Raw genomic sequence first — 9,102 nt, 5'->3', positions numbered from 1 at the left:
CAAACAAACAAAACGCAAGAATTTCTTTTGAGAAAAGTGACTGGTGCTATAAAACGCACTTCTGAAAAAAAGAGAAGGAAGAAACAACTTATAAGCAAATGTACCACTGAAGGGGAATGCGAAATTTGTGTCATTAGTCTGAAAAATTGATAAATCAAGAATGATCGTTTACATTTTAAAAAGTGTGTATATGGTGGGGGTGGGCAAGAATTGATGAGAATCCTCAATCAATAAGCTCTTTTGGTGACAGGTTTGTTGAGTGAGTGAGTTGCTGAAATGTTATTAGCTCCATTTTAAGGTTTCTTAGCCTCTGAGCTGTTTTATACTTGAAAACTGCACAGGTAAGAACCTACTAAAGTCCATCTGGAATGTGTCCTTCTTCTTCTTTATTTTTCACTGGGGATTGAACCCACAGGCATATTATTACCAAGTTACACCCCCAGTTGTTTTTATTATTATTTTTTAATTTTGAAATAGGGTTTTACTAAGTTGCTCAGGGTCTTCCTATGTTGCTGAGGTTGGCCTTCAACTTGTGACCCTGTCTTGGCCTCCTGAGTTGCCAGGATCACAAGTGTGTGCCACTATGCCCAGTTATATCCTTTGATGGGTGGTTTTGTTTTGCTTTTTACTTCTACTAGTTTTTTTTTTTTTTTTTTGTTTCTTGATCCTTCAGCAAGGGAACTTGAACTGGTTTGTATTTATTTGTTTTTGGAGTCTATGTACATATAACAAAGAAAATTATTGTAGCAAGAACATTTCCTCAGTTGTTTAAGGTTTTTAATTTTTAAATTATTATTATTTTTTTTTGACCAGCAAACCCATGGTTTTACTACCCCTGATCACTTTGGGACCATCATGTAAATTGTACTCATGGTAATTCCTTTAGAAAGACAATTTTTTAAAAAAAATCTTTGCCAATTGAAATATTCAGTATAAAAACTGATTTCTTCAAGTGTAGCGAATTGTCGATTCATTTACTAACCATGTTTGTTTCATGTATTTGCATTTGCCAGGCAAACACTGAGACTACATATATTTTAAATTTATTGCAAAACCACCACTTCAAGGCATACCATGAAATTAAAATTTATGTTCCTGAGATTTTTGTAGCTCTAGAATGATCATTTCAATTTTGTCCTGGGTACCTTATACCATTATGCTAGGAGCTATTCCAGTTTAAACCTAAAATTTATTTTAAACAGATTTTGCTTGGGGTACATAAAAGAAATGTAACATGTAACAGCCATTACAGAGATTGCTTTAGTTCATTTACTAGGCATAATCCAGGTTCTCAGTTTCCCTGCTCAGAAGCTTGGTTTCTTTTCCTGTCTTGATGTAAACTGCAGGGAGAAGAAGGCTCACAGCACGAGTCCTCTATTCAGGGGAGAGTGCAGTCCTGGCATGGGTATGTTAATCACATATTCTGCATCTCTGAAAAGGCACATTTCTAAATTGGTCCTTCCTTCATTCCCAGCCCTCACATGTGGGACCCTTCTTTACTTCAAAATCCTCAAACAAACAGGCTTGATCTTGAAGATGACGGTTTCATCTTTTGAAATTCTTTTACCTTTATTCAGAAAAAGTTATTCAAGACTCAACTTCTAATTAAAGTCCTCACCCTCTCTCAAACACAACAGATCAAAGATGTGAGGGTGGAGATTCTGCATATCACAGCCTCATGAGTTTACAGCAGGAATCACACAGTGTTAAGCAAATGGATTTAAATAATGTAAAAACATTGTGTAATAGGCTGTGTAGTGAACCTAAGCACAGCAAGGTTTGACTTCCAAGTATTAATATTGGGGTTGTGTTACCTTCATACAACACATTTTGTCATTTATTATGAATCGTCAAGTTCAGAACACATGGCATATAAAATATTTCCCTTTTTTTCTAACTTAGAAAAATGTTTGAGGAAAGTCTCCACATAAAATTCTCTGTTGCTAGAGCAGATTTGATGCCATTTGAAATTGGAATTATATAGAACAATTATCAAGAATGTAAGAGATTTTTGGATTCGACAATTAGGTGGAGCTCAGAAATTAGGTTTCATCCTTTAGCAAATGTATCTCTCTAAAGGATTCAGGTAGCAGAGCAAGCTTACACATTGTATACTGAGATTTCCTAAGACACCATAAGGAGTCATATAACTTCCCTGGCAGAAGACAAAAAATAAAAGATGTGATTCTGTGAGCATTATGTGTAGTTAGGGGACTTTGCCTCAGGCCATCAAATGAAAATGGCATATGCCATTAGCCTTACAGCGAGAGGATTTTAAATATCTTAAAAATTATGTTCTCTTTTGATTTATTTTGTGGTCCATTTATTTGTCTATTTCTGAAAGAGTCCCGTGATGGGGTGCCCCAAGGATCATCCCTCCCAGAATGTGACATGTTGATTTCTGTATAATCCACTTTTTCTTTGACATTGGATACTTTCCAAATGCTGAATTAATTTCACTGTTAACACACACACACACAGCACAAATAAAACAAAAATCCCAAATCAAAAAGAACTTTTCTTAAGAGAGCTAAGAATTAAAATATAGTTGTGTGTCTTTGCAAAGCAAAAGGCTGAGGATCATCTTTGAAAAACTAAAAAATTAGTGGGAGATTAGAGGCTCTGGCCTCTACTGGATGTTTTGATGGTGCTTGCAGCCATTTATTTATGCCCAAACCTCTATTATCTCTGAGATTCAGGCTTTTGAGGAGAAAGATGCGGGGTATCTTCAGAGGGAGGTAGGTGGGCACTCAGAAGATGGAGGTGACTTCGTGGAGAACAGGGCCTGTAGGCTCCCATTACATGGAGGTTAGAAGGGTGCAATGAAAAGATCAAATTCAGCAGAGATAAACGACACACACCAGCAACATAGGTGATCGATAACCGGCTTCTGAGTGTAACCACTGTTAACTGAGCTGTATCAGTTCCTATCTGAGACTTACTGAGAAGTGAAGATTATATCCCTTTCAAGCTTGGAGGCCTTTAAAGTACACGAACCTATAGGGATACAGGCATGTTGCGATGATTTTTCTATAACATTACAAAAGTCTGCTTTATTGATAGAAATAGGATGATGTTACCAATGCAAGTATGTGAAATAAAACAAAAACAAAAGCCAAGATAAATTATACTATTTTTGCCATGTTTTGCACCGCTGCCCTATTAAACACCGACCTTTGAAGAACCGTAAAGGAGGAACATTATTTTTTGATACAATACAGAATTTGCAGGTTAATAAAGTGCATGCTTTAGGACAGAGTCTCAGCAAGTTCTGACTCGAACAAAGTCTTAGCAACGGTTTCCAGTCAAGCATAGCAACATATTTCATCTAGACATTTCGAGAATGAAAGCGAGGGAACTTTTAAGAGGCCTTAAACCCTATCTCCCCACTCGCTCCTTGGCGTATAAATTTAGATAAGTGTAATGTACAGAACATAAGCATCCAAATAGACTCATTTGATTATATGGCTTTTCTGTCTAGGAATTATGGAAACAGGATGTTTTATTTGATCTTGGGATATAATATTACTGAAAGTTTTTGCTAAGGTTAATAAAAAGGAAATTCAATAGATACATTAAAATGTCTGAAATAGGCTTATGAGTTAGAACACTGAGTTCACTGCACTTAAAGCCTGGAAGTCGGAATTCTGACGCCACTGAGCAGTGAGTGAGTGTGTGTGTGTGTGTGTGTGTGTGTGTGAAGGGAAGTTGCTCTAGGAAAAGAGATTTCTTTGGCTCAATATTTTAGAACATGTTGCTTCAGAGAAACACTTTTAAGTGGCATTTAAATTCTTCTATTAATATAAGTTGGTATAAGAATGACAATTTTTCTTTTCTGGAGAGCATTTACCATCATTCTCATCAATATTTAACCACTGGGAAGCAGGGAAGGCCTATTAGGTTATCTCAAGGACTGTTTAAAAATCTTTGATAATTTGAGTCAAAATTCAGTCTGAGAAAACTCGGGGAACCTGTCTGTCTAGAAAGCTTTTCTTCTTTTCTCCTTCCTCTCCCCTCCCTTCCTCAAGTTCTCCTGATTTGTAAGCCCAGGGCAAGTTTAATTATAATTAGTTAATGTTAGTTAATTAGGTAATGTTCATATAGTGCTTTGAAGATGAAAAATGTTTTAGAAATGCTAAGTGCTATCATTAATATCAGCAATGGGAGAAAATTAAGCATGCTGAATACTTTTAGAAACTGCAGAATTTGAACATGCAGTGCTTGGTGCCACGTGACTCATCAGTTCCACCACCTCAACTCTTTCTGACAGAATGTGAAACAGCCTTTTGTGTTCATTGTTTGGGTGTCCAGAGCTCCCTTCCTCCTTTCCTGTCAGATGCTGTCACTGCTCAGAGAGGTGAGCCCATGAATCTCAGTTTAAATACTCCCTCAATACACATATTAGAGAACACATATTCACATGTATATATGTTCACACAGATAGATCAGCCTCGATGTGAGGTCACATTCATGGTTCCTTCTGAATTCTGAAATGTTCCACAGGCTCCTGCTCTTCATATTTTCTTTCATCTTTTCTGTCCAGAAGAAAAGGGGAGAAAATTAACAACAGAACCCAAACTGGATTATCTAATTTATTTAAAAAAATGAACCTGCCAAGTACAAATAGAATGTCTTACTTGCCAACACGTGTGGAATTCTCTTAGTTGTAATTAAGACGCAAACTTTAGGCATATGGCCCCTAAGCTTTAGAAATGCATGGCTGTCCCATGCCACTTGCAGAACATAAAGCATTTATAGGCCACGTTATATCTGGATGGTGCTTCACACAACTTTTTATTAGCTATGCTCAGAAAAGTAGGTCAGTATAATTTTCTGATTTATAGGGAAGGAAAGGGGGCCCTGGCCAGAGCTAAGTTCACGTGAGGGTGAGGCTGCTCTTTGGAAAAGAATGCTAACTGAAATCAGTGTCTTCTCCCACTCATCTTCCAAATAGAAATTACATCCCTCTAGATTGAAGATGCTAATAATGAACAATAGGCTAAATTTTGTAATCTTGGAATGAAATAAATCAGTTTATGGTGGTGGAGAGACAAAGGGACAGAAAAAGAGCTGAGGGGCTGCTTTGCTATCTGAGGATGGCCTTCTACAAAGAAAGTTCAGGTGATGTTTGAGGAATCCAAACTCACAGAAAGTCAGACAGGAAACTCTCAGCTCAGGATTCCTTACTTCTTTGTTTAGCTCATCAATTCCTTGCTGCCTTTTCTTCATATAAATTGTTTAGGTGGGAAGAATACCAGGGAAGTGGTATTGAAGTATCTTGGAATTGAGTTAAATTGTTCCCAAGGGTCCAAATTGTTCCCAAGGGTCCAAATTGGTTCCTTACTGTTTGGTGGAGTAATTTGTGCATCACACCGAAGGGCTAATGAATACTTCACTTTGGCACTTGGAAACAGACACATTCAGATCATGTTAATCAAACATAATTAACTTTCAAGGAAGGAGGCTGGGAGAGCGGGCCAAAACAAATATGCTGAAATAGAACAGGGATGAATGCGAAGTCCTGCCGTTAAGGAAAAAAAAAAAAAAAATTCAACTGCACACTCATAGAATAGCTATGTAGTTTATTAAAGCAAAACAAATCAAAATAAAGCAAGACAAACCAGCATCCACCCCAATTTAGAAGCTGTTGTGGACTAAAAATTTAACATGCATGCAGTTATGTGACCCGAAGGCAAAGTGCTCGGGCTCCTGTGCTTCCTCCTGGTGAATGTCCTGCGCCAGGGCTCAGTAGGGTTCCTCTGCCTGGGTAGACCATATCCCAAGAACTGAAATTTTCTGGGTTCCAGTTTTTGAGAAAGCATCAGGCTCTTATGAGGAATGATTAAACTGTGAGAGGTTTATCCTAGAAGACTAAATATTCTGGAAAATTGATGGTTGTTTTAAAATATTTTATATTAACAACTTAAAATATTTAAAAAAACTTAACATCTCGAGGAGGAATTGGGGCTCAGAATGGCTGGGTCTGAGGAGGAGATGATCAGCCAAATTGCGGTTCTGGATTTCAAGGCCTTCTATATGTGCACCCAGGCCTTCTGCTCTTTTCAGAATCCCCCGCCCATCCACTCTGGGCTGGCTCACTGGTCCCCAAGTGCACCTACTATTCACCTAGGCATCTTTCCCTCACTTTTATGCTTGTCCCCACTGCTTTTCTGTCCGACTGACTCCCTCTAAGTCTCGACTAGTGTTTTTCAACCCTGGCGCATATTAGAATTACCTCGGGAGCTTTTAAAATACTATGCCTGGGCTCCACTTCCCGAGCTTCTAATTTAATTGGTCTGGTGTGGGACCCAGGTATCAGTATTATTTTAAAGCTCTCCAGGTGATTTTAATGAACCCGGACCGCCAGTTTAGTCCCAACTTGACTTTGGTGATGCATTCTCAATTTCAGTTGCTCCTCTGACCTCCTGCTGGAATATTCACTTGTAATTAATACAACATCTGATTTAATTCAGTCAATGGAAAACAACCATCAGCTGTATGTTATTAATCACCTTTAGAAGTGCATATTTCCAATTTTCTTTTTCAGTTGAATCCTAAATCCTTTGGTGGTTTTATATTCTGTATTCCTTCCTCCCTGATATACACTATATTGCTTTACCATATATTTGTGCATGTGTGAGTTTTTAAAAAATAATTATTGGAAATCAGTAAATATTTCTGACTTCATTGGCAAATAAATTGTGGATTTTGGTAGTTGATACTAAACTTATGAAAATCATTATATCCAGAAATGTGCATTAAAAGGGTGCATGGAAATTTAGCTAAATTATTGAGTTAAGAAAAATATAATTTTGAATGCATTTATTTTTGCAGTAGATATTATGAAAGATAATTGTGATGGTTTTCCAGAGATGCCACCCCAAAGGAACAGAATTACATGCTTTGGCTGACCCTAGGGGTGGCTTAGTGTGACTCCTTACAGGTGTAATGTGAGGTTCCTACAGCATGAAAAGTTAATTAGCTATTTCTAGCTAATGAGAATATCTTTGCTTTATTATTTGAGAGAGGGTGGTTTTTTGGATCATTGGACCAAATTTTGTTTTAGCCCTACAGGTGGATTTGTGTGAGCCAGAACAAAAATTACATCCTAAGAAACTGATGAAGTAACTAAACTGTTCATAAATTCCAGTGCCACCTAATAATAATACTTTGTATTTATATAGCGTCTTTCTTGGAGGAACTCAAAGCATTTTATAGGCTCTGAAAGTTAATCAAGTTGGGAATTTTTCAAGCATTGTGGGAGTGAGATCCAGGGCTACACACTTTCAAGCTGTAAAGCCGGCTTTCCTTATTTACACATGTGCACCCTGTTAATGTGGGACTTCAAAATGTCTGAAGCTCTTTGGCCTTAGAGACGTTGTAACATAAAGTGGACTTAAACCCATTTCTGGCCAGCTGGTGAAAAGATCCAAACAATGTTGGAAGTATTTTAACAAATGAAAACAGTATAAAAAAATCATACGCAGCTGCCTGGCATTACTTTGTCACCATGACAATATTTGAAATATAATGATCCCCATGTTTGTGCTTCTAATTATTATAAGAGTCATTGTAAAGAGGGAGAGTAAATTTTTCTTTGTTTTGTTTATTGACATTTTCTTGTTTCTCTTTATTCGAATGTGTATAATCTTTGAGTAATAAAAAGGAACTGGGAAGGTAAAGGGTTCTACAGTAGGGTAAGAGTAAGAGGCTAAAAATAAATATCTTGAGACAAGAGTGTTAAGTGGTACCTTGATTATTTTCATAGCAATTAGGATATCACTTCATGGAGGAGCTCTTACAATAAGAGCCTTCAAACATGAGCAAGAAATGCACCCTGTGATGGAATTTTAGAAATTGGGTTAATAATGAGAATCATGCAAATAATTCATGCCATCAAAGACTGATTAGTCCTGTGAACATAATCTTCAAATCTGTGACTATTGGCTATTTTTACATTTGCTTAGAATTTCTTTCTAACACTTGGTTGGCAGAGCGCTGGCTATTGTGGAACTGGAATTTTGTGGAGGCAGCCACTTTCTTTTTCTGGGGTCTTACGGACTTGAAATGTGTTATGTGTAGTGAGGTTCTATGTATCCTCTAGAGAGGCACATGGAGTTGACTTTGAGCACCTGCCACACTGTGGTGGAGTGAGCCTTCCAAAATTAGAATATCACCTCTTCATTCAAAGATACTTTGTCATTCCAAATGTATGCAATGAAAATAACTGGGCTAACTGAGCATATGTTGGTTGGTTGATTGATTTTTTTTTTTTTTTAAATACAGGATGTCCCACAGTGAGAAAAGTAGCTTTGGTGTTGGTCAAGATGCTTTTAGAAGGGATTGGAACCCTATGGTTCAGATAACTGAATTACATAGAATCTTATTCTTTTTCCAATTCACTTGCCATTTTTCTGGTTAGTATTTGGTGTAAATATACTGGTTGTCTGTTCTTAGGTAAGGATATGAAGTTTTTTTGAAACACACTTGGATAGGAAAATACGAAAATATTCATAGGAAAAAAAGAAGAATATCAGAGTGCACTGAATATATCAGTGTGAATGTGTAAAAATGACTGAATTCTCTTACTATCTGGTTTCTTCCTAAATCTAGTTATTGTTATCTCTTCCTTATATTTTTAATAGATAAAAGTTGCCTACTGCCTATTTCATATAAGTTTGACTTCTCACTTCCCAGGGATCAGATGTCATTTATGAATGGCAAAAACCATTATTCTTCTAATTTCTTATTGACTTTCCAATACAAACATTTTCTCAATAAGGGTTCTTCAATGGAGTTAAGGGTTCATTATATAATGAATTAACTTTTCACTTACATGTTTGGATTAATCTAATTTGTGTGTACCATTATTGGAAGGATTGGGAAAATAGTCTTTTATTCTGGATTGAGATGAGGAAACCTGACTGTGAAAAGGTTTCTGAAGTTGTTTTTGTTAAGTCAACTCAATTAGCTTAATTTACCTCTGCTTTGAGAACATTCAGGTTAAATGATATTTGATTATTATGAAAAAATAGGAACTCTATTGCAATATGACTGATAAGTATCGAAGAACTGAGATTATGAATTCCCAACACAAAACAG

Source organism: Marmota marmota, unplaced genomic scaffold, assembly GCF_001458135.2.
Source record: "Marmota marmota marmota unplaced genomic scaffold, marMar, whole genome shotgun sequence".
Classification (NCBI taxonomy): Eukaryota; Metazoa; Chordata; class Mammalia; order Rodentia; family Sciuridae; genus Marmota; species Marmota marmota.
Note: the sequence above shows the minus strand (reverse complement) of the source record.